Raw genomic sequence first — 27,638 nt, 5'->3', positions numbered from 1 at the left:
TTAGTCCGGAAGTCTTTAGCTCCAGCAGCGACACACTGCCTCTGCTAGCTGGCAACGAAAACGTTAGTCCGGGAGTCTTTAGCTGTAGCAGCGACACACTGCCTCTTCTAGCTAGCAACGACAACGTTAGTCCGGGAGTCATAAGCTTCAGCAGCGACACACTGCCTCAGCTAGATAGCAACGAAAAAGTTAGCCCGGGAGTCTTTAGCTCCAGCAGCGACACACTGCCTCAGCTCGCTAGCAACGAAAACGTTAGTCCAGAAGTCTTTCCATCAGCGACTCACTGCCTCAGCTCGGTAGCAACGAAAACATTGGTCCGGAAGTCTTTAGCTTCAGCAGCAACACACTGCCTCAGCTCGCTAGCAACGAAAACATTAGTCTGGAAGTCTTTAGCTTCAGCAGCGACACACTGCCTCAGCTCGCTAGAAACGAAAACATTAGTCCGGAAGTCTTTAGCTCCAGCAGCGACACACTGCCTCTGCTAGCTGACAACGAAAACGTTAGTCCGGGAGTCTTTAGCTGTAGCAGCGACACACTGCCTCTGCTAGCTAGCAACGACAACGTTAGCCCGGGAGTCTTTAGCTCCAGCAGCGACACACAGCCTCAGCTCGCTAGCAACGAAAACGTTAGTCCAGAAGTCTTTCCATCAGCGACACACTGCCTCAGCTCGCTAGCAACGAAAACATTGGTCCGGAAATCTTTAGCTTCAGCAGCGACACACTGCCTCAGCTCACTAGCAACGAAAACGTTAGTCCGGAAGTCTTTAGCACCAGCAGCGACACACTGCCTCACCTCGCTAGCAATGAAAACGTTAGTCCAGAAGTCTTTACAGCAGCGACACACTGCCTCAGCTCGCTAGCAACGAAAACATTAGTCCGGAAGTCTTTAGCTCCAGCAGCGACACACTGCCTCTGCTAGCTGACAACGAAAACGTTAGTCCGGGAGTCTTTAGCTGTAGCAGCGACACACTGCCTCTGCTAGCTAGCAACGAAAACATTAGTCCGGAAGTATTTAGCTCCAGCAGCGACACACTGCCTCAGCTCGCTAGCAATGAAAACGTTAGTCCAGAAGTCTTTAGCTTCAGCAGCGACACACTGCCTCAGCTCGCTAGCAACGAATACGATAGTCCAGAAGTCTTTAGCTTCAGCAGCGACACACTGCCTCAGCTCGCTAGCAACGAAAACATTGGTCCGGAAGTCTTTAGCTTCAGCAGCGACACACTGCCTCAGCTCGGTAGCAATGAAAACATTAGCCCGGGAGTCTTTAGCTCCAGCAGCGACACACTGCCTCAGCTCGCTAGCAACGAAAACGTTAGTCCGGCAGTCTTTAGCTCCAGCAGCGACACACTGCCTCAGCTTGCTAGCAATGAAAACGTTAGTCCGGCAATCTTTAGGTTCAGCAGCGACACACTGCCTCAGCTCGCTAGCAACGAAAACGTTAGTCCGGGAGTCTTTAGCTCCAGCAGCGACACACAGCCTCAGCTCGCTAGCAATGAAAACGTTAGTCCGGAAGTCTTTAGCTTCAGCAGCGACACACTGCCTCACCTCGCTAGCAATGAAAACGTTAGTCCAGAAGTCTTTCCAGCAGCGACACACTGCCTCAGCTCGCTAGCAACGAAAACATTAGCCCGGGAGTCTTTAGCTCCAGCAGCGACACACTGCCTCAGCTAGCTAGCAACGAAAACGTTAGCCCGGGAGTCTTTAGCTCCAGTAGAGACACACTGCCTCATCTCGCTAGCAACGAAAGCGTTAGCCCGGGAGTCTTTAGCTCCAGCAGCGACACACTGCCTCACCTCGCTAGCAATGAAAACGTTAGTCTGTAAGTCTTTAGCTTCAGCAGCGACACACTGTCTCAGCTCGCTAGCAACGAAAACGTTAGTCCAAAAGTCTTTCCATCAGCGACACACTGCCTCAGCTGGCTAGCAACGAAAACATTGGTCCGGAAGTCTTTAGCTTCAGCAGCGACACACTGCCTCAGCTCACTAGCAACGAAAACGTTAGTCCGGAAGTATTTAGCTCCAGCAGCGACACACTGCCTCTGCTCGCTAGCTACAAAAAAATTAGTCCGGAAGTCTTTAGCTCCAGCAGCGACACACTGCCTCAGCTCGCTAGCAACGAAAACATTAGTCCGGAAGTCTTTAGCTTCAGCAGCGACACACTGCCTCAGCTCGCTAGCAATGAAAACATTAGCCCGGGAGTCTTTAGCTCCAGCAGCGACACACTGCCTCAGCTCGCTAGCAATGAAAACGTTAGTCTGGAAGTCTTTAGCTTCAGCAGCGACACACTGCCTCAGCTCGCTAGCAACAAATACGATAGTCCAGAAGTCTTTAGCTTCAGCAGCGACACACTGCCTCAGCTCGCTAGCAACGAAAACATTAGTCCGGAAGTCTTTAGCTTCAGCAGCGACACACTGCCTCAGCTCGGTAGCAACAAAAACATTAGTCCGGAAGTCTTTAGCTCCAGCAGCGACACACTGCCTCTGCTAGCTGGCAACGAAAACGTTAGTCCGGGAGTCTTTAGCTGTAGCAGCGACACACTGCCTCTTCTAGCTAGCAACGACAACGTTAGTCCGGGAGTCATAAACTTCAGCAGCGACACACTGCCTCAGCTAGATAGCAACGAAAAAGTTAGCCCGGGAGTCTTTAGCTCCAGCAGCGACACACTGCCTCAGCTCGCTAGCAACGAAAACGTTAGTCCAGAAGTCTTTCCATCAGCGACTCACTGCCTCAGCTCGGTAGCAACGAAAACATTGGTCCGGAAGTCTTTAGCTTCAGCAGCAACACACTGCCTCAGCTCGCTAGCAACGAAAACATTAGTCTGGAAGTCTTTAGCTTCAGCAGCGACACACTGCCTCAGCTCGCTAGCAACGAAAACATTAGTCCGGAAGTCTTTAGCTCCAGCAGCGACACACTGCCTCTGCTAGCTGACAACGAAAACGTTAGTCCGGGAGTCTTTAGCTGTAGCAGCGACACACTGCCTCTGCTAGCTAGCAACGACAACGTTAGCCCGGGAGTCTTTAGCTCCAGCAGCGACACACAGCCTCAGCTCGCTAGCAACGAAAACGTTAGTCCAGAAGTCTTTCCATCAGCGACACACTGCCTCAGCTCGCTAGCAACGAAAACATTGGTCCGGAAATCTTTAGCTTCAGCAGCGACACACTGCCTCAGCTCACTAGCAACGAAAACGTTAGTCCGGAAGTCTTTAGCACCAGCAGCGACACACTGCCTCACCTCGCTAGCAATGAAAACGTTAGTCCAGAAGTCTTTACAGCAGCGACACACTGCCTCAGCTCGCTAGCAACGAAAACATTAGTCCGGAAGTCTTTAGCTCCAGCAGCGACACACTGCCTCTGCTAGCTGACAACGAAAACGTTAGTCCGGGAGTCTTTAGCTGTAGCAGCGACACACTGCCTCTGCTAGCTAGCAACGAAAACATTAGTCCGGAAGTATTTAGCTCCAGCAGCGACACACTGCCTCAGCTCGCTAGCAATGAAAACGTTAGTCCAGAAGTCTTTAGCTTCAGCAGCGACACACTGCCTCAGCTCGCTAGCAACGAATACGATAGTCCAGAAGTCTTTAGCTTCAGCAGCGACACACTGCCTCAGCTCGCTAGCAACGAAAACATTGGTCCGGAAGTCTTTAGCTTCAGCAGCGACACACTGCCTCAGCTCGGTAGCAATGAAAACATTAGCCCGGGAGTCTTTAGCTCCAGCAGCGACACACTGCCTCAGCTCGCTAGCAACGAAAACGTTAGTCCGGCAGTCTTTAGCTCCAGCAGCGACACACTGCCTCAGCTTGCTAGCAATGAAAACGTTAGTCCGGAAATCTTTAGGTTCAGCAGCGACACACTGCCTCAGCTCGCTAGCAACGAAAACGTTAGTCCGGGAGTCTTTAGCTCCAGCAGCGACACACAGCCTCAGCTCGCTAGCAATGAAAACGTTAGTCCGGAAGTCTTTAGCTTCAGCAGCGACACACTGCCTCACCTCGCTAGCAATGAAAACGTTAGTCCAGAAGTCTTTCCAGCAGCGACACACTGCCTCAGCTCGCTAGCAACGAAAACATTAGCCCGGGAGTCTTTAGCTCCAGCAGCGACACACTGCCTCAGCTAGCTAGCAACGAAAACGTTAGCCCGGGAGTCTTTAGCTCCAGTAGAGACACACTGCCTCATCTCGCTAGCAACGAAAGCGTTAGCCCGGGAGTCTTTAGCTCCAGCAGCGACACACTGCATCAGCTCGCTAGCAATGAAAACGTTAGTCCGGAAGTCTTTAGCTTCAGCAGCGACACACTGTCTCAGCTCGCTAGCAACGAAAACGTTAGTCCAGAAGTCTTTCCATCAGCGACACACTGCCTCAGCTCGCTAGCAACGAAAACATTGGTCCGGAAGTCTTTAGCTTCAGCAGCGACACACTGCCTCAGCTCGCTAGCAACGAAAACGTTAGTCCGGAAGTCTTTAGCTTCAGCAGCGACACACTGCCTCAGCTCGCTAGCAACGAAAACATTAGTCCGGAAGTCTTTAGCTCCAGCAGCGACACACTGCCTCTGCTAGCTGACAACGAAAACGTTAGTCCGGGAGTCTTTAGCTGTAGCAGCGACACACTGCCTCTGCTAGCTAGCAACGACAACGTTAGTCCGGGAGTCTTAAGCTGCAGCAGCGACACACTGCCTCAGCTCGCTAGCAACGAAAACATTGGTCCGGAAGTCTTTAACTTCAGCAGCGACACACTGCCTCAGCTCGCTAGCAACGAAAACATTAGTCCGGAAGTCTTTAACTTCAGCAGCGACACACTGCCTCAGCTCGGTAGCAACAAAACCATTAGTCCGGAAGTCTTTAGCTCCAGCAGCGACATACTGCCTCTGCTAGCTGGCAACGAAAACGTTAGTCCGGGAGTCTTTAGCTGTAGCAGCGACACACTGCCTCTGCTAGCTAGCAACGACAACGTTATCCGGGAGTCTTAAGCTGCAGCAGCGACACACTGCCTCAGCTAGATAGCAAAGAAAACGTTAGCCCGGGAGTCTTTAGCTCCAGCAGCGACACACTGCCTCAGCTCGCTAGCAATGAAAACGTTAGTCTGGAAGTCTTTAGCTTCAGCAGCGACACACTGTCTCAGCTCGCTAGCAATGAAAACGTTAGTCAGGAAGTCTTTAGCTCCAGCAGCGACACACTGCCTCAGCTCGCTAGCAACGAAAACGTTAGTCCGGAAATCTGTAGCTCCAGCAGCGACACACTGTCTCAGCTAGCTAGCAACGACAACGTTAGTCCGGGATTCCTTAGCTGCAGCAGCGACACACTGCCTCAGCTAGATAGCAACGAAAACGTTAGCCCGGGAGTCTTTAGCTCCAGCAGCGACACACTGCCTCACCTCGCTAGCAATGAAAACGTTAGTCTGTAAGTCTTTAGCTTCAGCAGCGACACACTGTCTCAGCTCGCTAGCAACGAAAACGTTAGTCCAGAAGTCTTTCCATCAGCGACACACTGCCTCAGCTGGCTAGCAACGAAAACATTGGTCCGGAAGTCTTTAGCTTCAGCAGCGACACACTGCCTCAGCTCACTAGCAACGAAAACGTTAGTCCGGAAGTATTTAGCTCCAGCAGCGACACACTGCCTCTGCTCGCTAGCTACAAAAAAATTAGTCCGGAAGTCTTTAGCTCCAGCAGCGACACACTGCCTCAGCTCGCTAGCAACGAAAACATTAGTCCGGAAGTCTTTAGCTTCAGCAGCGACACACTGCCTCAGCTCGCTAGCAATGAAAACATTAGCCCGGGAGTCTTTAGCTCCAGCAGCGACACACTGCCTCAGCTCGCTAGCAATGAAAACGTTAGTTTGGAAGTCTTTAGCTTCAGCAGCGACACACTGCCTCAGCTCGCTAGCAACAAATACGATAGTCCAGAAGTCTTTAGCTTCAGCAGCGACACACTGCCTCAGCTCGCTAGCAACGAAAACATTAGTCCGGAAGTCTTTAGCTTCAGCAGCGACACACTGCCTCAGCTCGGTAGCAACAAAAACATTAGTCCGGAAGTCTTTAGCTCCAGCAGCGACACACTGCCTCTGCTAGCTGGCAACGAAAACGTTAGTCCGGGAGTCTTTAGCTGTAGCAGCGACACACTGCCTCTTCTAGCTAGCAACGACAACGTTAGTCCGGGAGTCATAAGCTTCAGCAGCGACACACTGCCTCAGCTAGATAGCAACGAAAAAGTTAGCCCGGGAGTCTTTAGCTCGAGCAGCGACACACTGCCTCAGCTCGCTAGCAACGAAAACGTTAGTCCAGAAGTCTTTCCATCAGCGACTCACTGCCTCAGCTCGGTAGCAACGAAAACATTGGTCCGGAAGTCTTAAGCTTCAGCAGCAACACACTGCCTCAGCTCGCTAGCAACGAAAACATTAGTCTGGAAGTCTTTAGCTTCAGCAGCGACACACTGCTTCTGCTCGCTAGCAATGAAAATGTTAGTCCGGGAGTCTTTAGCTCCAGCAGCGACACACTGCCTCAGCTCGCTAGCAACGAAAACATTAGTCCGGAAGTATTTAGCTCCACCAGAGACACACTGCCTCAGCTCGCTAGCAATGAAAACGTTAGTCCGGAAGTCTTTAGCTCCAGCAGCGACACACTGCCTCAGCTCGCTAGCAACGAATACGATAGTCCAGAAGTCTTTAGCTTCACAGCGACACACTGCCTCAGCTCGCTGGCAATGAAAACATTGGTCCGGAAGTCTTTAGCTTCAGCAGCGACACACTGCCTCAGCTCGGTAGCAATGAAAACATTAGCCCGGGAGTCTTTAGCTCCGGCAGCGACACACTGCCTCAGCTCGCTAGCAACGAAAACGTTAGTCCGGCAGTCTTTAGCTCCAGCAGCGACACACTGCCTCAGCTCGCTAGCAATGAAAACGTTAGTCCGGAAATCTTTAGCTTCAGCAGCGACACACTGCCTCAGCTCGCTAGCAACGAAAACGTTAGTCCGGGAGTCTTTAGCTCCAGCAGCGACACACAGCCTCAGCTCGCTAGCAATGAAAACGTTAGTCCGGAAGTCTTTAGCTTCAGCAGCGACACACTGCCTCACCTCGCTAGCAATGAAAACGTTAGTCCAGAAGTCTTTCCAGCAGCGACACACTGCCTCAGCTCGCTAGCAACGAAAACATTAGCTCGGGAGTCTTTAGCTCCAGCAGCGACACACTGCCTCAGCTAGCTAGCAACGAAAACGTTAGCCCGGGAGTGTTTAGCTCCAGTAGAGACACACTGCCTCATCTCGCTAGCAACGAAAGCGTTAGCCCGGGAGTCTTTAGCTCCAGCAGCGACACACTGCATCAGCTCGCTAGCAATGAAAACGTTAGTCCGGAAGTCTTTAGCTTCAGCAGCGACACACTGTCTCAGCTAGCTAGCAACGAAAACGTTAGTCCAGAAGTCTTTCCATCAGCGACACACTGCCTCAGCTCGCTAGCAACGAAAACATTGGTCCGGAAGTCTTTAGCTTCAGCAGCGACACACTGCCTCAGCTCGCTAGCAACGAAAACGTTAGTCCGGAAGTCTTTAGCTCCAGCAGCGACACACTGCCTCAGCTCGCTAGCAACGAAAACATTAGTCCGGAAGTCTTTAGCTCAACAGCGACACACTGCCTCTGCTAGCTGACAACGAAAACGTTAGTCCGGGAGTCTTTAGCTGTAGCAGCGACACACTGCCTCTGCTAGCTAGCAACGACAACGTTAGTCCGGGAGTCTTTAGCTCCAGCAGCGACACACAGCCTCAGCTCGCTAGCAACGAAAACGTTAGTCCAGAAGTCTTTCCATCAGCGACACACTGCCTCAGCTCGCTAGCAACGAAAACATTGGTCCGGAAATCTTTAGCTTCAGCAGCGACACACTGCCTCAGCTCACTAGCAACGAAAACGTTAGTCCGGAAGTCTTTAGCACCAGCAGCGACACACTGCCTCACCTCGCTAGCAATGAAAACGTTAGTCCAGAAGTCTTTACAGCAGCGACACACTGCCTCAGCTCGCTAGCAATGAAAACATTAGTCCGGAAGTCTTTAGCTCGAGCAGCGACACACTGCCTCTGCTAGCTGACAACGAAAACGTTAGTCCGGGAGTCTTTAGCTGTAGCAGCGACACACTGCCTCTGCTAGCTAGCAACGACAACGTTAGTCCGGGAGTCTTAAGCTGCAGCAGCGACACACTGCCTCAGCTAGATAGCAAAGAAAACGTTAGCCCGGGAGTCTTTAGCTCCAGCAGCGACACACTGCCTCAGCTCGCTAGCAATGAAAACGTTAGTCTGGAAGTCTTTAGCTTCAGCAGCGACACACTGTCTCAGCTCGCTAGCAATGAAAACGTTAGTCAGGAAGTCTTTAGCTCCAGCAGCGACACACTGCCTCAGCTCGCTAGCAACGAAAACGTTAGTCCGGAAGTCTGTAGCTCCAGCAGCGACACACTGTCTCAGCTAGCTAGCAACGACAACGTTAGTCCGGGATTCCTTAGCTGCAGCAGCGACACACTGCCTCAGCTCGCTAGCAACGAAAACGTTAGTCCGGCAGTCTTTAGCTCCAGCAGCGACACACTGCCTCAGCTTGCTAGCAATGAAAACGTTAGTCCGGAAATCTTTAGGTTCAGCAGCGACACACTGCCTCAGCTCGCTAGCAACGAAAACGTTAGTCCGGGAGTCTTTAGCTCCAGCAGCGACACACAGCCTCAGCTCGCTAGCAATGAAAACGTTAGTCCGGAAGTCTTTAGCTTCAGCAGCGACACACTGCCTCACCTCGCTAGCAATGAAAACGTTAGTCCAGAAGTCTTTCCAGCAGCGACACACTGCCTCAGCTCGCTAGCAACGAAAACATTAGCCCGGGAGTCTTTAGCTCCAGCAGCGACACACTGCCTCAGCTAGCTAGCAACGAAAACGTTAGCCCGGGAGTCTTTAGCTCCAGTAGAGACACACTGCCTCATCTCGCTAGCAACGAAAGCGTTAGCCCGGGAGTCTTTAGCTCCAGCAGCGACACACTGCATCAGCTCGCTAGCAATGAAAACGTTAGTCCGGAAGTCTTTAGCTTCAGCAGCGACACACTGTCTCAGCTCGCTAGCAACGAAAACGTTAGTCCAGAAGTCTTTCCATCAGCGACACACTGCCTCAGCTCGCTAGCAACGAAAACATTGGTCCGGAAGTCTTTAGCTTCAGCAGCGACACACTGCCTCAGCTCGCTAGCAACGAAAACGTTAGTCCGGAAGTCTTTAGCTTCAGCAGCGACACACTGCCTCAGCTCGCTAGCAACGAAAACATTAGTCCGGAAGTCTTTAGCTCCAGCAGCGACACACTGCCTCTGCTAGCTGACAACGAAAACGTTAGTCCGGGAGTCTTTAGCTGTAGCAGCGACACACTGCCTCTGCTAGCTAGCAACGACAACGTTAGTCCGGGAGTCTTAAGCTGCAGCAGCGACACACTGCCTCAGCTCGCTAGCAACGAAAACATTGGTCCGGAAGTCTTTAGCTTCAGCAGCGACACACTGCCTCAGCTCGCTAGCAACGAAAACATTAGTCCGGAAGTCTTTAACTTCAGCAGCGACACACTGCCTCTGCTAGCTGACAACGAAAACGTTAGTCCGGAAGTCTTTAGCTTCAGCAGCGACACACTGCCTCAGCTCGCTAGCAACGAAAACGTTAGTCCAGGAGTCTTTAGCTCCAGCAGCGACACACAGCCTCAGCTCGCTAGCAATGAAAACGTTAGTCCGGAAGTCTTTAGCTTCAGCAGCGACACACTGCCTCACCTCGCTAGCAATGAAAACGTTAGTCCAGAAGTCTTTCCAGCAGCGACACACTGCCTCAGCTCGCTAGCAACGAAAACATTAGCTCGGGAGTCTTTAGCTCCAGCAGCGACACACTGCCTCAGCTAGCTAGCAACGAAAACGTTAGCCCGGGAGTGTTTAGCTCCAGTAGAGACACACTGCCTCATCTCGCTAGCAACGAAAGCGTTAGCCCGGGAGTCTTTAGCTCCAGCAGCGACACACTGCATCAGCTCGCTAGCAATGAAAACGTTAGTCCGGAAGTCTTTAGCTTCAGCAGCGACACACTGTCTCAGCTAGCTAGCAACGAAAACGTTAGTCCAGAAGTCTTTCCATCAGCGACACACTGCCTCAGCTCGCTAGCAACGAAAACATTGGTCCGGAAGTCTTTAGCTTCAGCAGCGACACACTGCCTCAGCTCGCTAGCAACGAAAACGTTAGTCCGGAAGTCTTTACAGCAGCGACACACTGCCTCAGCTCGCTAGCAATGAAAACATTAGTCCGGAAGTCTTTAGCTCGAGCAGCGACACACTGCCTCTGCTAGCTGACAACGAAAACGTTAGTCCGGGAGTCTTTAGCTGTAGCAGCGACACACTGCCTCTGCTAGCTAGCAACGACAACGTTAGTCCGGGAGTCTTAAGCTGCAGCAGCGACACACTGCCTCAGCTAGATAGCAAAGAAAACGTTAGCCCGGGAGTCTTTAGCTCCAGCAGCGACACACTGCCTCAGCTCGCTAGCAATGAAAACGTTAGTCTGGAAGTCTTTAGCTTCAGCAGCGACACACTGTCTCAGCTCGCTAGCAATGAAAACGTTAGTCAGGAAGTCTTTAGCTCCAGCAGCGACACACTGCCTCAGCTCGCTAGCAACGAAAACGTTAGTCCGGAAGTCTGTAGCTCCAGCAGCGACACACTGTCTCAGCTAGCTAGCAACGACAACGTTAGTCCGGGATTCCTTAGCTGCAGCAGCGACACACTGCCTCAGCTCGCTAGCAACGAAAACGTTAGTCCGGCAGTCTTTAGCTCCAGCAGCGACACACTGCCTCAGCTTGCTAGCAATGAAAACGTTAGTCCGGAAATCTTTAGGTTCAGCAGCGACACACTGCCTCAGCTCGCTAGCAACGAAAACGTTAGTCCGGGAGTCTTTAGCTCCAGCAGCGACACACAGCCTCAGCTCGCTAGCAATGAAAACGTTAGTCCGGAAGTCTTTAGCTTCAGCAGCGACACACTGCCTCACCTCGCTAGCAATGAAAACGTTAGTCCAGAAGTCTTTCCAGCAGCGACACACTGCCTCAGCTCGCTAGCAACGAAAACATTAGCCCGGGAGTCTTTAGCTCCAGCAGCGACACACTGCCTCAGCTAGCTAGCAACGAAAACGTTAGCCCGGGAGTCTTTAGCTCCAGTAGAGACACACTGCCTCATCTCGCTAGCAACGAAAGCGTTAGCCCGGGAGTCTTTAGCTCCAGCAGCGACACACTGCATCAGCTCGCTAGCAATGAAAACGTTAGTCCGGAAGTCTTTAGCTTCAGCAGCGACACACTGTCTCAGCTAGCTAGCAACGAAAACGTTAGTCCAGAAGTCTTTCCATCAGCGACACACTGCCTCAGCTCGCTAGCAACGAAAACATTGGTCCGGAAGTCTTTAGCTTCAGCAGCGACACACTGCCTCAGCTCGCTAGCAACGAAAACGTTAGTCCGGAAGTCTTTACAGCAGCGACACACTGCCTCAGCTCGCTAGCAATGAAAACATTAGTCCGGAAGTCTTTAGCTCGAGCAGCGACACACTGCCTCTGCTAGCTGACAACGAAAACGTTAGTCCGGGAGTCTTTAGCTGTAGCAGCGACACACTGCCTCTGCTAGCTAGCAACGACAACGTTAGTCCGGGAGTCTTAAGCTGCAGCAGCGACACACTGCCTCAGCTAGATAGCAAAGAAAACGTTAGCCCGGGAGTCTTTAGCTCCAGCAGCGACACACTGCCTCAGCTCGCTAGCATGAAAACGTTAGTCTGGAAGTCTTTAGCTTCAGCAGCGACACACTGTCTCAGCTCGCTAGCAATGAAAACGTTAGTCAGGAAGTCTTTAGCTCCAGCAGCGACACACTGCCTCAGCTCGCTAGCAACGAAAACGTTAGTCCGGAAGTCTGTAGCTCCAGCAGCGACACACTGTCTCAGCTAGCTAGCAACGACAACGTTAGTCCGGGATTCCTTAGCTGCAGCAGCGACACACTGCCTCAGCTCGCTAGCAACGAAAACGTTAGTCTGGAAGTCTTTAGCTTCAGCAGCGACACACTGTCTCAGCTCGCTAGCAATGAAAACGTTAGTCCGGAAATCTTTAGGTTCAGCAGCGACACACTGCCTCAGCTCGCTAGCAACGAAAACGTTAGTCCGGAAGTCTGTAGCTCCAGCAGCGACACACTGTCTCAGCTAGCTAGCAACGACAACGTTAGTCCGGGATTCCTTAGCTGCAGCAGCGACACACTGCCTCAGCTCGCTAGCAACGAAAACGTTAGTCCGGCAGTCTTTAGCTCCAGCAGCGACACACTGCCTCAGCTTGCTAGCAATGAAAACGTTAGTCCGGAAATCTTTAGGTTCAGCAGCGACACACTGCCTCAGCTCGCTAGCAACGAAAACGTTAGTCCGGGAGTCTTTAGCTCCAGCAGCGACACACAGCCTCAGCTCGCTAGCAATGAAAACGTTAGTCCGGAAGTCTTTAGCTTCAGCAGCGACACACTGCCTCACCTCGCTAGCAATGAAAACGTTAGTCCAGAAGTCTTTCCAGCAGCGACACACTGCCTCAGCTCGCTAGCAACGAAAACATTAGCCCGGGAGTCTTTAGCTCCAGCAGCGACACACTGCCTCAGCTAGCTAGCAACGAAAACGTTAGCCCGGGAGTCTTTAGCTCCAGTAGAGACACACTGCCTCATCTCGCTAGCAACGAAAGCGTTAGCCCGGGAGTCTTTAGCTCCAGCAGCGACACACTGCATCAGCTCGCTAGCAATGAAAACGTTAGTCCGGAAGTCTTTAGCTTCAGCAGCGACACACTGTCTCAGCTCGCTAGCAACGAAAACGTTAGTCCAGAAGTCTTTCCATCAGCGACACACTGCCTCAGCTCGCTAGCAACGAAAACATTGGTCCGGAAGTCTTTAGCTTCAGCAGCGACACACTGCCTCAGCTCGCTAGCAACGAAAACGTTAGTCCGGAAGTCTTTAGCTTCAGCAGCGACACACTGCCTCAGCTCGCTAGCAACGAAAACATTAGTCCGGAAGTCTTTAGCTCCAGCAGCGACACACTGCCTCTGCTAGCTGACAACGAAAACGTTAGTCCGGGAGTCTTTAGCTGTAGCAGCGACACACTGCCTCTGCTAGCTAGCAACGACAACGTTAGTCCGGGAGTCTTAAGCTGCAGCAGCGACACACTGCCTCAGCTCGCTAGCAACGAAAACATTGGTCCGGAAGTCTTTAGCTTCAGCAGCGACACACTGCCTCAGCTCGCTAGCAACGAAAACATTAGTCCGGAAGTCTTTAACTTCAGCAGCGACACACTGCCTCTGCTAGCTGACAACAAAAACGTTAGTCCGGAAGTCTTTAGCTTCAGCAGCGACACACTGTCTCAGCTCGCTAGCAACGAAAACGTTAGCCCAGAAGTCTTTCCATCAGCGACACACTGCCTCAGCTCGCTAGCAACGAAAACATTGGTCCGGAAGTCTTTAGCTTCAGCAGCGACACACTGCCTCAGCTCGCTAGCAACGAAAACGTTAGTCCGGAAGTCTTTAGCTTCAGCAGCGACACACTGCCTCAGCTCGCTAGCAACGAAAACATTAGTCCGGAAGTCTTTAGCTCCAGCAGCGACACACTGCCTCTGCTAGCTGACAACGAAAACGTTAGTCCGGGAGTCTTTAGCTGTAGCAGCGACACACTGCCTCTGCTAGCTAGCAACGACAACGTTAGTCCGGGAGTCTTAAGCTGCAGCAGCGACACACTGCCTCAGCTCGCTAGCAACGAAAACATTGGTCCGGAAGTCTTTAGCTTCAGCAGCGACACACTGCCTCAGCTCGCTAGCAACGAAAACATTAGTCCGGAAGTCTTTAACTTCAGCAGCGACACACTGCCTCTGCTAGCTGACAACGAAAACGTTAGTCCGGAAGTCTTTAGCTTCAGCAGCGACACACTGTCTCAGCTCGCTAGCAACGAAAACGTTAGCCCAGAAGTCTTTCCATCAGCGACACACTGCCTCAGCTCGCTAGCAACGAAAACATTGGTCCGGAAGTCTTTAGCTTCAGCAGCGACACACTGCCTCAGCTCGCTAGCAACGAAAACGTTAGTCCGGAAGTCTTTAGCTTCAGCAGTGACACACTGCCTCAGCTCGCTAGCAACGAAAACATTAGTCCGGAAGTCTTTAGCTCCAGCAGCGACACACTGCCTCTGCTAGCTGACAACGAAAACGTTAGTCCGGGAGTCTTTAGCTGTAGCAGCGACACACTGCCTCTGCTAGCTAGCAACGACAACGTTAGTCCGGAAGTCTTTAGCTCCAGCAGCGACACACTGCCTCAGCTCGCTAGCAACGAATACGATAGTCCAGAAGTCTTTAGCTTCACAGCGCCACACTGCCTCAGCTCGCTAGCAACGAAAACATTGGTCCGGAAGTCTTTAGCTTCAGCAGCGACACACTGCCTCAGCTCGCTAGCAACGAAAACATTGGTCCGGAAGTCTTTAGCTTCAGCAGCGACACACTGCCTCAGCTCGGTAGCAATGAAAACATTAGCCCGGGAGTCTTGAGCTCCGGCAGCGACACACTGCCTCAGCTCGCTAGCAACGAAAACGTTAGTCCGGCAGTCTTTAGCTCCAGCAGCGACACACTGCCTCAGCTCGCTAGCAATGAAAACGTTAGTCCGGAAATCTTTAGCTTCAGCAGCGACACACTGCCTCAGCTCGCTAGCAACGAAAACGTTAGTCCGGGAGTCTTTAGCTCCAGCAGCGACACACAGCCTCAGCTCGCTAGCAATGAAAACGTTAGTCCGGAAGTCTTTAGCTTCAGCAGCGACACACTGCCTCACCTCGCTAGCAATGAAAACGTTAGTCCAGAAGTCTTTCCAGCAGCGACACACTGCCTCAGCTCGCTTGCAACGAAAACATTAGCCCGGGAGTCTTTAGCTCCAGCAGCGACACACTGCCTCAGCTAGCTAGCAACGAAAACGTTAGCCCGGGAGTGTTTAGCTCCAGTAGAGACACACTGCCTCATCTCGCTAGCAACGAAAGCGTTAGTCCAGAAGTCTTTCCATCAGCGACACACTGCCTCAGCTCGCTAGCAACGAAAACATTGGTCCGGAAGTCTTTAGCTTCAGCAGCGACACACTGCCTCAGCTCGCTAGCAACGAAAACGTTAGTCCGGAAGTCTTTAGCTCCAGCAGCGACACACTGCCTCAGCTCGCTAGCAACGAAAACATTAGTCCGGAAGTCTTTAGCTCCAGCAGCGACACACTGCCTCTGCTAGCTGACAACGAAAACGTTAGTCCGGGAGTCTTTAGCTGTAGCAGCGACACACTGCCTCTGCTAGCTAGCAACGACAACGTTAGCCCGGGAGTCTTTAGCTCCAGCAGCGACACACAGCCTCAGCTCGCTAGCAACGAAAACGTTAGTCCAGAAGTCTTTCCATCAGCGACACACTGCCTCAGCTCGCTAGCAACGAAAACATTGGTCCGGAAATCTTTAGCTTCAGCAGCGACACACTGCCTCAGCTCACTAGCAACGAAAACGTTAGTCCGGAAGTCTTTAGCACCAGCAGCGACACACTGCCTCACCTCGCTAGCAATGAAAACGTTAGTCCAGAAGTCTTTACAGCAGCGACACACTGCGTCAGCTCGCTAGCAACGAAAACATTAGTCCGGAAGTCTTTAGCTCCAGCAGCGACACACTGCCTCTGCTAGCTGACAACGAAAACGTTAGTCCGGGAGTCTTTAGCTGTAGCAGCGACACACTGCCTCTGCTAGCTAGCAACGAAAACATTAGTCCGGAAGTATTTAGCTCCAGCAGCGACACACTGCCTCAGCTCGCTAGCAATGAAAACGTTAGTCCAGAAGTCTTTAGCTTCAGCAGCGACACACTGCCTCAGCTCGCTAGCAACGAATACGATAGTCCAGAAGTCTTTAGCTTCAGCAGCGACACACTGCCTCAGCTCGCTAGCAACGAAAACATTGGTCCGGAAGTCTTTAGCTTCAGCAGCGACACACTGCCTCAGCTCGGTAGCAATGAAAACATTAGCCCGGGAGTCTTTAGCTCCAGCAGCGACACACTGCCTCAGCTCGCTAGCAACGAAAACGTTAGTCCGGCATTCTTTAGCTCCAGCAGCGACACACTGCCTCAGCTTGCTAGCAATGAAAACGTTAGTCCGGAAATCTTTAGGTTCAGCAGCGACACACTGCCTCAGCTCGCTAGCAACGAAAACGTTAGTCCGGGAGTCTTTAGCTCCAGCAGCGACACACAGCCTCAGCTCGCTAGCAATGAAAACGTTAGTCCGGAAGTCTTTAGCTTCAGCAGCGACACACTGCCTCACCTCGCTAGCAATGAAAACGTTAGTCCAGAAGTCTTTCCAGCAGCGACACACTGCCTCAGCTCGCTAGCAACGAAAACATTAGCCCGGGAGTCTTTAGCTCCAGCAGCGACACACTGCCTTAGCTAGCTAGCAACGAAAACGTTAGCCCGGGAGTCTTTAGCTCCAGTAGAGACACACTGCCTCATCTCGCTAGCAACGAAAGCGTTAGCCCGGGAGTCTTTAGCTCCAGCAGCGACACACTGTCTCAGCTCGCTAGCAACGAAAACGTTAGTCCAGAAGTCTTTCCATCAGCGACACACTGCCTCAGCTCGCTAGCAACGAAAACATTGGTCCGGAAGTCTTTAGCTTCAGCAGAGACACACTGCCTCAGCTCGCTAGCAACGAAAACGTTAGTCCGGAAGTCTTTAGCTTCAGCAGCGACACACTGCCTCAGCTCGCTAGCAACGAAAACATTAGTCCGGAAGTCTTTAGCTCCAGCAGCGACACACTGCCTCTGCTAGCTGACAACGAAAACGTTAGTCCGGGAGTCTTTAGCTGTAGCAGCGACACACTGCCTCTGCTAGCTAGCAACGACAACGTTAGTCCGGGAGTCTTAAGCTGCAGCAGCGACACACTGCCTCAGCTCGCTAGCAACGAAAACATTGGTCCGGAAGTCTTTAGCTTCAGCAGCGACACACTGCCTCAGCTCGCTAGCAACGAAAACATTAGTCCGGAAGTCTTTAACTTCAGCAGCGACACACTGCCTCAGCTCGGTAGCAACAAAACCATTAGTCCGGAAGTCTTTAGCTCCAGCAGCGACATACTGCCTCTGCTAGCTGGCAACGAAAACGTTAGTCCGGGAGTCTTTAGCTGTAGCAGCGACACACTGCCTCTGCTAGCTAGCAACGACAACGTTATCCGGGAGTCTTAAGCTGCAGCAGCGACACACTGCCTCATCTCGCTAGCAACGAAAGCGTTAGCCCGGGAGTCTTTAGCTCCAGCAGCGACACACTGCATCAGCTCGCTAGCAATGAAAACGTTAGTCCGGAAGTCTTTAGCTTCAGCAGCGACACACTGTCTCAGCTCGCTAGCAACGAAAACGTTAGTCCAGAAGTCTTTCCATCAGCGACACACTGCCTCAGCTCGCTAGCAACGAAAACATTGGTCCGGAAGTCTTTAGCTTCAGCAGAGACACACTGCCTCAGCTCGCTAGCAACGAAAACGTTAGTCCGGAAGTCTTTAGCTTCAGCAGCGACACACTGCCTCAGCTCGCTAGCAACGAAAACATTAGTCCGGAAGTCTTTAGCTCCAGCAGCGACACACTGCCTCTGCTAGCTGACAACGAAAACGTTAGTCCGGGAGTCTTTAGCTGTAGCAGCGACACACTGCCTCTGCTAGCTAGCAACGACAACGTTAGTCCGGGAGTCTTAAGCTGCAGCAGCGACACACTGCCTCAGCTCGCTAGCAACGAAAACATTGGTCCGGAAGTCTTTAGCTTCAGCAGCGACACACTGCCTCAGCTCGCTAGCAACGAAAACATTAGTCCGGAAGTCTTTAACTTCAGCAGCGACACACTGCCTCAGCTCGGTAGCAACAAAACCATTAGTCCGGAAGTCTTTAGCTCCAGCAGCGACATACTGCCTCTGCTAGCTGGCAACGAAAACGTTAGTCCGGGAGTCTTTAGCTGTAGCAGCGACACACTGCCTCTGCTAGCTAGCAACGACAACGTTATCCGGGAGTCTTAAGCTGCAGCAGCGACACACTGCCTCAGCTAGATAGCAAAGAAAACGTTAGCCCGGGAGTCTTTAGCTCCAGCAGCGACACACTGCCTCAGCTCGCTAGCAATGAAAACGTTAGTCTGGAAGTCTTTAGCTTCAGCAGCGACACACTGTCTCAGCTCGCTAGCAATGAAAACGTTAGTCAGGAAGTCTTTAGCTCCAGCAGCGACACACTGCCTCAGCTCGCTAGCAACGAAAACGTTAGTCCGGAAGTCTGTAGCTCCAGCAGCGACACACTGTCTCAGCTAGCTAGCAACGACAACGTTAGTCCGGGATTCCTTAGCTGCAGCAGCGACACACTGCCTCAGCTAGATAGCAACGAAAACGTTAGCCCGGGAGTCTTTAGCTCCAGCAGCGACACACTGCCTCACCTCGCTAGCAATGAAAACGTTAGTCTGTAAGTCTTTAGCTCCAGCAGCGACACACTGTCTCAGCTCGCTAGCAACGAAAACGTTAGTCCAGAAGCCTTTCCATCAGCGACACACTGCCTCAGCTGGCTAGCAACGAAAACATTGGTCCGGAAGTCTTTAGCTTCAGCAGCGACACACTGCCTCAGCTCACTAGCAACGAAAACGTTAGTCCGGAAGTATTTAGCTCCAGCAGCGACACACTGCCTCTGCTCGCTAGCTACAAAAAAATTAGTCCGGAAGTCTTTAGCTCCAGCAGCGACACACTGCCTCAGCTCGCTAGCAACGAAAACATTAGTCCGGAAGTCTTTAGCTTCAGCAGCGACACACTGCCTCAGCTCGCTAGCAATGAAAAAATTAGCCCGGGAGTCTTTAGCTCCAGCAGCGACACACTGCCTCAGCTCGCTAGCAATGAAAACGTTAGTCTGGAAGTCTTTAGCTTCAGCAGCGACACACTGCCTCAGCTCGCTAGCAACAAATACGATAGTCCAGAAGTCTTTAGCTTCAGCAGCGACACACTGCCTCAGCTCGCTAGCAACGAAAACATTAGTCCGGAAGTCTTTAGCTTCAGCAGCGACACACTGCCTCAGCTCGGTAGCAACAAAAACATTAGTCCGGAAGTCTTTAGCTCCAGCAGCGACACACTGCCTCTGCTAGCTGGCAACGAAAACGTTAGTCCGGGAGTCTTTAGCTGTAGCAGCGACACACTGCCTCTTCTAGCTAGCAACGACAACGTTAGTCCGGGAGTCATAAGCTTCAGCAGCGACACACTGCCTCAGCTAGATAGCAACGAAAAAGTTAGCCCGGGAGTCTTTAGCTTCAGCAGCGACACACTGCCTCAGCTCGCTAGCAACGAAAACATTAGTCCGGAAGTCTTTAGCTCCAGCAGCGACACACTGCCTCTGCTAGCTGACAACGAAAACGTTAGTCCGGGAGTCTTTAGCTGTAGCAGCGACACACTGCCTCTGCTAGCTAGCAATGACAACGTTAGCCCGGGAGTCTTTAGCTCCAGCAGCGACACACAGCCTCAGCTCGCTAGCAACGAAAACGTTAGTCCAGAAGTCTTTCCATCAGCGACACACTGCCTCAGCTCGCTAGCAACGAAAACATTGGTCCGGAAATCTTTAGCTTCAGCAGCGACACACTGCCTCAGCTCACTAGCAACGAAAACGTTAGTCCGGAAGTCTTTAGCACCAGCAGCGACACACTGCCTCACCTCGCTAGCAATGAAAACGTTAGTCCAGAAGTCTTTACAGCAGCGACACACTGCCTCAGCTCGCTAGCAACGAAAACATTAGTCCGGAAGTCTTTAGCTCCAGCAGCGACACACTGCCTCTGCTAGCTGACAACGAAAACGTTAGTCCGAGAGTCTTTAGCTGTAGCAGCGACACACTGCCTCTGCTAGCTAGCAACGAAAACATTAGTCCGGAAGTATTTAGCTCCAGCAGCGACACACTGCCTCAGCTCGCTAGCAATGAAAACGTTAGTCCAGAAGTCTTTAGCTTCAGCAGCGACACACTGCCTCAGCTCGCTAGCAACGAATACGATAGTCCAGAAGTCTTTAGCTTCAGCAGCGACACACTGCCTCAGCTCGCTAGCAACGAAAACATTGGTCCGGAAGTCTTTAGCTTCAGCAGCGACACACTGCCTCAGCTCGGTAGCAATGAAAACATTAGCCCGGGAGTCTTTAGCTCCAGCAGCGACACACTGCCTCAGCTCGCTAGCAACGAAAACGTTAGTCCGGCAGTCTTTAGCTCCAGCAGCGACACACTGCCTCAGCTTGCTAGCAATGAAAACGTTAGTCCGGAAATCTTTAGGTTCAGCAGCGACACACTGCCTCAGCTCGCTAGCAACGAAAACGTTAGTCCGGGAGTCTTTAGCTCCAGCAGCGACACACAGCCTCAGCTCGCTAGCAATGAAAACGTTAGTCCGGAAGTCTTTAGCTTCAGCAGCGACACACTGCCTCACCTCGCTAGCAATGAAAACGTTAGTCCAGAAGTCTTTCCAGCAGCGACACACTGCCTCAGCTCGCTAGCAACGAAAACATTAGCCCGGGAGTCTTTAGCTCCAGCAGCGACACACTGCCTCAGCTAGCTAGCAACGAAAACGTTAGCCCGGGAGTCTTTAGCTCCAGTAGAGACACACTGCCTCATCTCGCTAGCAACGAAAGCGTTAGCCCGGGAGTCTTTAGCTCCAGCAGCGACACACTGCATCAGCTCGCTAGCAATGAAAACGTTAGTCCGGAAGTCTTTAGCTTCAGCAGCGACACACTGTCTCAGCTCGCTAGCAACGAAAACGTTAGTCCAGAAGTCTTTCCATCAGCGACACACTGCCTCAGCTCGCTAGCAACGAAAACATTGGTCCGGAAGTCTTTAGCTTCAGCAGCGACACACTGCCTCAGCTCGCTAGCAACGAAAACGTTAGTCCGGAAGTCTTTAGCTTCAGCAGCGACACACTGCCTCAGCTCGCTAGCAACGAAAACATTAGTCCGGAAGTCTTTAACTCCAGCAGCGACACACTGCCTCTGCTAGCTGACAACGAAAACGTTAGTCCGGGAGTCTTTAGCTGTAGCAGCGACACACTGCCTCTGCTAGCTAGCAACGACAACGTTAGTCCGGGAGTCTTAAGCTGCAGCAGCGACACACTGCCTCAGCTCGCTAGCAACGAAAACATTGGTCCGGAAGTCTTTAGCTTCAGCAGCGACACACTGCCTCAGCTCGCTAGCAACGAAAACATTAGTCCGGAAGTCTTTAACTTCAGCAGCGACACACTGCCTCAGCTCGGTAGCAACAAAACCATTAGTCCGGAAGTCTTTAGCTCCAGCAGCGACATACTGCCTCTGCTAGCTGGCAACGAAAACGTTAGTCCGGGAGTCTTTAGCTGTAGCAGCGACACACTGCCTCTGCTAGCTAGCAACGACAACGTTATCCGGGAGTCTTAAGCTGCAGCAGCGACACACTGCCTCAGCTAGATAGCAAAGAAAACGTTAGCCCGGGAGTCTTTAGCTCCAGCAGCGACACACTGCCTCAGCTCGCTAGCAATGAAAACGTTAGTCTGGAAGTCTTTAGCTTCAGCAGCGACACACTGTCTCAGCTCGCTAGCAATGAAAACGTTAGTCAGGAAGTCTTTAGCTCCAGCAGCGACACACTGCCTCAGCTCGCTAGCAACGAAAACGTTAGTCCGGAAATCTGTAGCTCCAGCAGCGACACACTGTCTCAGCTAGCTAGCAACGACAACGTTAGTCCGGGATTCCTTAGCTGCAGCAGCGACACACTGCCTCAGCTAGATAGCAACGAAAACGTTAGCCCGGGAGTCTTTAGCTCCAGCAGCGACACACTGCCTCACCTCGCTAGCAATGAAAACGTTAGTCTGTAAGTCTTTAGCTTCAGCAGCGACACACTGTCTCAGCTCGCTAGCAACGAAAACGTTAGTCCAGAAGTCTTTCCATCAGCGACACACTGCCTCAGCTGGCTAGCAACGAAAACATTGGTCCGGAAGTCTTTAGCTTCAGCAGCGACACACTGCCTCAGCTCACTAGCAACGAAAACGTTAGTCCGGAAGTATTTAGCTCCAGCAGCGACACACTGCCTCTGCTCGCTAGCTACAAAAAAATTAGTCCAGAAGTCTTTAGCTCCAGCAGCGACACACTGCCTCAGCTCGCTAGCAACGAAAACATTAGTCCGGAAGTCTTTAGCTTCAGCAGCGACACACTGCCTCAGCTCGCTAGCAATGAAAACATTAGCCCGGGAGTCTTTAGCTCCAGCAGCGACACACTGCCTCAGCTCGCTAGCAATGAAAACGTTAGTCTGGAAGTCTTTAGCTTCAGCAGCGACACACTGCCTCAGCTCGCTAGCAACAAATACGATAGTCCAGAAGTCTTTAGCTTCAGCAGCGACACACTGCCTCAGCTCGCTAGCAACGAAAACATTAGTCCGGAAGTCTTTAGCTTCAGCAGCGACACACTGCCTCAGCTCGGTAGCAACAAAAACATTAGTCCGGAAGTCTTTAGCTCCAGCAGCGACACACTGCCTCTGCTAGCTGGCAACGAAAACGTTAGTCCGGGAGTCTTTAGCTGTAGCAGCGACACACTGCCTCTTCTAGCTAGCAACGACAACGTTAGTCCGGGAGTCATAAGCTTCAGCAGCGACACACTGCCTCAGCTAGATAGCAACGAAAAAGTTAGCCCGGGAGTCTTTAGCTCCAGCAGCGACACACTGCCTCAGCTCGCTAGCAACGAAAACGTTAGTCCAGAAGTCTTTCCATCAGCGACTCACTGCCTCAGCTCGGTAGCAACGAAAACATTGGTCCGGAAGTCTTAAGCTTCAGCAGCAACACACTGCCTCAGCTCGCTAGCAACGAAAACATTAGTCTGGAAGTCTTTAGCTTCAGCAGCGACACACTGCTTCTGCTCGCTAGCAATGAAAATGTTAGTCCGGGAGTCTTTAGCTCCAGCAGCGACACACTGCCTCAGCTCGCTAGCAACGAAAACATTAGTCCGGAAGTATTTAGCTCCACCAGAGAAACACTGCCTCAGCTCGCTAGCAATGAAAACGTTAGTCCGGAAGTCTTTAGCTCCAGCAGCGACACACTGCCTCAGCTCGCTAGCAACGAATACGATAGTCCAGAAGTCTTTAGCTTCACAGCGACACACTGCCTCAGCTCGCTGGCAATGAAAACATTGGTCCGGAAGTCTTTAGCTTCAGCAGCGACACACTGCCTCAGCTCGGTAGCAATGAAAACATTAGCCCGGGAGTCTTTAGCTCCGGCAGCGACACACTGCCTCAGCTCGCTAGCAACGAAAACGTTAGTCCGGCAGTCTTTAGCTCCAGCAGCGACACACTGCCTCAGCTCGCTAGCAATGAAAACGTTAGTCCGGAAATCTTTAGCTTCAGCAGCGACACACTGCCTCAGCTCGCTAGCAACGAAAACGTTAGTCCGGGAGTCTTTAGCTCCAGCAGCGACACACAGCCTCAGCTCGCTAGCAATGAAAACGTTAGTCCGGAAGTCTTTAGCTTCAGCAGCGACACACTGCCTCACCTCGCTAGCAATGAAAACGTTAGTCCAGAAGTCTTTCCAGCAGCGACACACTGCCTCAGCTCGCTAGCAACGAAAACATTAGCTCGGGAGTCTTTAGCTCCAGCAGCGACACACTGCCTCAGCTAGCTAGCAACGAAAACGTTAGCCCGGGAGTGTTTAGCTCCAGTAGAGACACACTGCCTCATCTCGCTAGCAACGAAAGCGTTAGCCCGGGAGTCTTTAGCTCCAGCAGCGACACACTGCATCAGCTCGCTAGCAATGAAAACGTTAGTCCGGAAGTCTTTAGCTTCAGCAGCGACACACTGTCTCAGCTAGCTAGCAACGAAAACGTTAGTCCAGAAGTCTTTCCATCAGCGACACACTGCCTCAGCTCGCTAGCAACGAAAACATTGGTCCGGAAGTCTTTAGGTTCAGCAGCGACACACTGCCTCAGCTCGCTAGCAACGAAAACGTTAGTCCGGAAGTCTTTAGCTCCAGCAGCGACACACTGCCTCAGCTCGCTAGCAACGAAAACATTAGTCCGGAAGTCTTTAGCTCCACAGCGACACACTGCCTCTGCTAGCTGACAACGAAAACGTTAGTCCGGGAGTCTTTAGCTGTAGCAGCGACACACTGCCTCTGCTAGCTAGCAACGACAACGTTAGTCCGGGAGTCTTTAGCTCCAGCAGCGACACACAGCCTCAGCTCGCTAGCAACGAAAACGTTAGTCCAGAAGTCTTTCCATCAGCGACACACTGCCTCAGCTCGCTAGCAACGAAAACATTGGTCCGGAAATCTTTAGCTTCAGCAGCGACACACTGCCTCAGCTCACTAGCAACGAAAACGTTAGTCCGGAAGTCTTTAGCACCAGCAGCGACACACTGCCTCACCTCGCTAGCAATGAAAACGTTAGTCCAGAAGTCTTTACAGCAGCGGCACACTGCCTCAGCTCGCTAGCAATGAAAACATTAGTCCGGAAGTCTTTAGCTCGAGCAGCGACACACTGCCTCTGCTAGCTGACAACGAAAACGTTAGTCCGGGAGTCTTTAGCTGTAGCAGCGACACACTGCCTCTGCTAGCTAGCAACGACAACGTTAGTCCGGGAGTCTTAAGCTGCAGCAGCGACACACTGCCTCAGCTAGATAGCAAAGAAAACGTTAGCCCGGGAGTCTTTAGCTCCAGCAGCGACACACTGCCTCAGCTCGCTAGCAATGAAAACGTTAGTCTGGAAGTCTTTAGCTTCAGCAGCGACACACTGTCTCAGCTCGCTAGCAATGAAAACGTTAGTCAGGAAGTCTTTAGCTCCAGCAGCGACACACTGCCTCAGCTCGCTAGCAACGAAAACGTTAGTCCGGAAGTCTGTAGCTCCAGCAGCGACACACTGTCTCAGCTAGCTAGCAACGACAACGTTAGTCCGGGATTCCTTAGCTGCAGCAGCGACACACTGCCTCAGCTAGATAGCAACGAAAACATTAGTCCGGGAGTCTTTAGCTCCAGCAGCGACACTGCCTCACCTCGCTAGCAATGAAAACGTTAGTCTGTAAGTCTTTAGCTTCAGCAGCGACACACTGTCTCAGCTCGCTAGCAACGAAAACGTTAGTCCAGAAGTCTTTCCATCAGCGACACACTGCCTCAGCTGGCTAGCAACGAAAACATTGGTCCGGAAGTCTTTAGCTTCAGCAGCGACACACTGCCTCAGCTCACTAGCAACGAAAACGTTAGTCCGGAAGTATTTAGCTCCAGCAGCGACACACTGCCTCTGCTCGCTAGCTACAAAAAAATTAGTCCGGAAGTCTTTAGCTCCAGCAGCGACACACTGCCTCAGCTCGCTAGCAACGAAAACATTAGTCCGGAAGTCTTTAGCTTCAGCAGCGACACACTGCCTCAGCTCGCTAGCAATGAAAACATTAGCCCGGGAGTCTTTAGCTCCAGCAGCGACACACTGCCTCAGCTCGCTAGCAATGAAAACGTTAGTCTGGAAGTCTTTAGCTTCAGCAGCGACACACTGCCTCAGCTCGCTAGCAACAAATACGATAGTCCAGAAGTCTTTAGCTTCAGCAGCGACACACTGCCTCAGCTCGCTAGCAACGAAAACATTAGTCCGGAAGTCTTTAGCTTCAGCAGCGACACACTGCCTCAGCTCGGTAGCAACAAAAACATTAGTCCGGAAGTCTTTAGCTCCAGCAGCGACACACTGCCTCTGCTAGCTGGCAACGAAAACGTTAGTCCGGGAGTCTTTAGCTGTAGCAGCGACACACTGCCTCTTCTAGCTAGCAACGACAACGTTAGTCCGGGAGTCATAAGCTTCAGCAGCGACACACTGCCTCAGCTAGATAGCAACGAAAAAGTTAGCCCGGGAGTCTTTAGCTCCAGCAGCGACACACTGCCTCAGCTCGCTAGCAACGAAAACGTTACTCCAGAAGTCTTTCCATCAGCGACTCACTGCCTCAGCTCGGTAGCAACGAAAACATTGGTCCGGAAGTCTTTAGCTTCAGCAGCAACACACTGCCTCAGCTCGCTAGCAACGAAAACATTAGTCTGGAAGTCTTTAGCTTCAGCAGCGACACACTGCTTCTGCTCGCTAGCAATGAAAATGTTAGTCCGGGAGTCTTTAGCTCCAGCAGCGACACACTGCCTAAGCTCGCTAGCAACGAAAAGATTAGTCCGGAAGTATTTAGCTCCACCAGAGACACACTGCCTCAGCTCGCTAGCAACGAATACGATAGTCCAGAAGTCTTTAGCTTCACAGCGACACACTGCCTCAGCTCGCTGGCAATGAAAACATTGGTCCGGAAGTCTTTAGCTTCAGCAGCGACACACTGCCTCAGCTCGGTAGCAATGAAAACGTTAGTCCGGAAGTCTTTAGCTTCAGCAGCGACACACTGTCTCAGCTAGCTAGCAACGAAAACGTTAGTCCAGAAGTCTTTCCATCAGCGACACACTGCCTCAGCTCGCTAGCAACGAAAACATTGGTCCGGAAGTCTTTAGCTTCAGCAGCGACACACTGCCTCAGCTCGCTAGCAACGAAAACGTTAGTCCAGAAGTCTTTCCATCAGCGACTCACTGCCTCAGCTCGGTAGCAACGAAAACATTGGTCCGGAAGTCTTTAGCTTCAGCAGCAACACACTGCCTCAGCTCGCTAGCAACGAAAACATTAGTCTGGAAGTCTTTAGCTTCAGCAGCGACACACTGCTTCTGCTCGCTAGCAATGAAAATGTTAGTCCGGGAGTCTTTAGCTCCAGCAGCGACACACTGCCTCAGCTCGCTAGCAACGAAAACATTAGTCCGGAAGTATTTAGCTCCACCAGAGACACACTGCCTCAGCTCGCTAGCAATGAAAACGTTAGTCCGGAAGTCTTTAGCTCCAGCAGCGACACACTGCCTCAGCTCGCTAGCAACGAATACGATAGTCCAGAAGTCTTTAGCTTCACAGCGACACACTGCCTCAGCTCGCTGGCAATGAAAACATTGGTCCGGAAGTCTTTAGCTTCAGCAGCGACACAGTGCCTCAGCTCGGTAGCAATGAAAACATTAGCCCGGGAGTCTTTAGCTCCGGCAGCGACACACTGCCTCAGCTCGCTAGCAACGAAAACGTTAGTCCGGCAGTCTTTAGCTCCAGCAGCGACACACTGCCTCAGCTCGCTAGCAATGAAAACGTTAGTCCGGAAATCTTTAGCTTCAGCAGCGACACACTGCCTCAGCTCGCTAGCAACGAAAACGTTAGTGCGGGAGTCTTTAGCTCCAGCAGCGACACACAGCCTCAGCTCGCTAGCAATGAAAACGTTAGTCCGGAAGTCTTTAGCTTCAGCAGCGACACACTGCCTCAGCTCGCTAGCAATGAAAACGTTAGTCCGGAAGTCTTTAGCTTCAGCAGCGACACACTGCCTCACCTCGCTAGCAATGAAAACGTTAGTGCAGAAGTCTTTCCAGCAGCGACACACTGCCTCACCTCGCTAGCAATGAAAACGTTAGTCCAGAAGTCTTTCCAGCAGCGACACACTGCCTCAGCTCGCTAGCAACGAAAACATTAGCTCGGGAGTCTTTAGCTCCAGCAGCGACACACTGCCTCAGCTAGCTAGCAACGAAAACGTTAGCCCGGGAGTGTTTAGCTCCAGTAGAGACACACTGCCTCATCTCGCTAGCAACGAAAGCGTTAGCCCGGGAGTC

Source organism: Lampris incognitus, chromosome 1 (assembly GCF_029633865.1).
Source record: "Lampris incognitus isolate fLamInc1 chromosome 1, fLamInc1.hap2, whole genome shotgun sequence".
Lineage (NCBI taxonomy): Eukaryota > Metazoa > Chordata > Actinopteri > Lampriformes > Lampridae > Lampris > Lampris incognitus.
Note: the sequence above shows the minus strand (reverse complement) of the source record.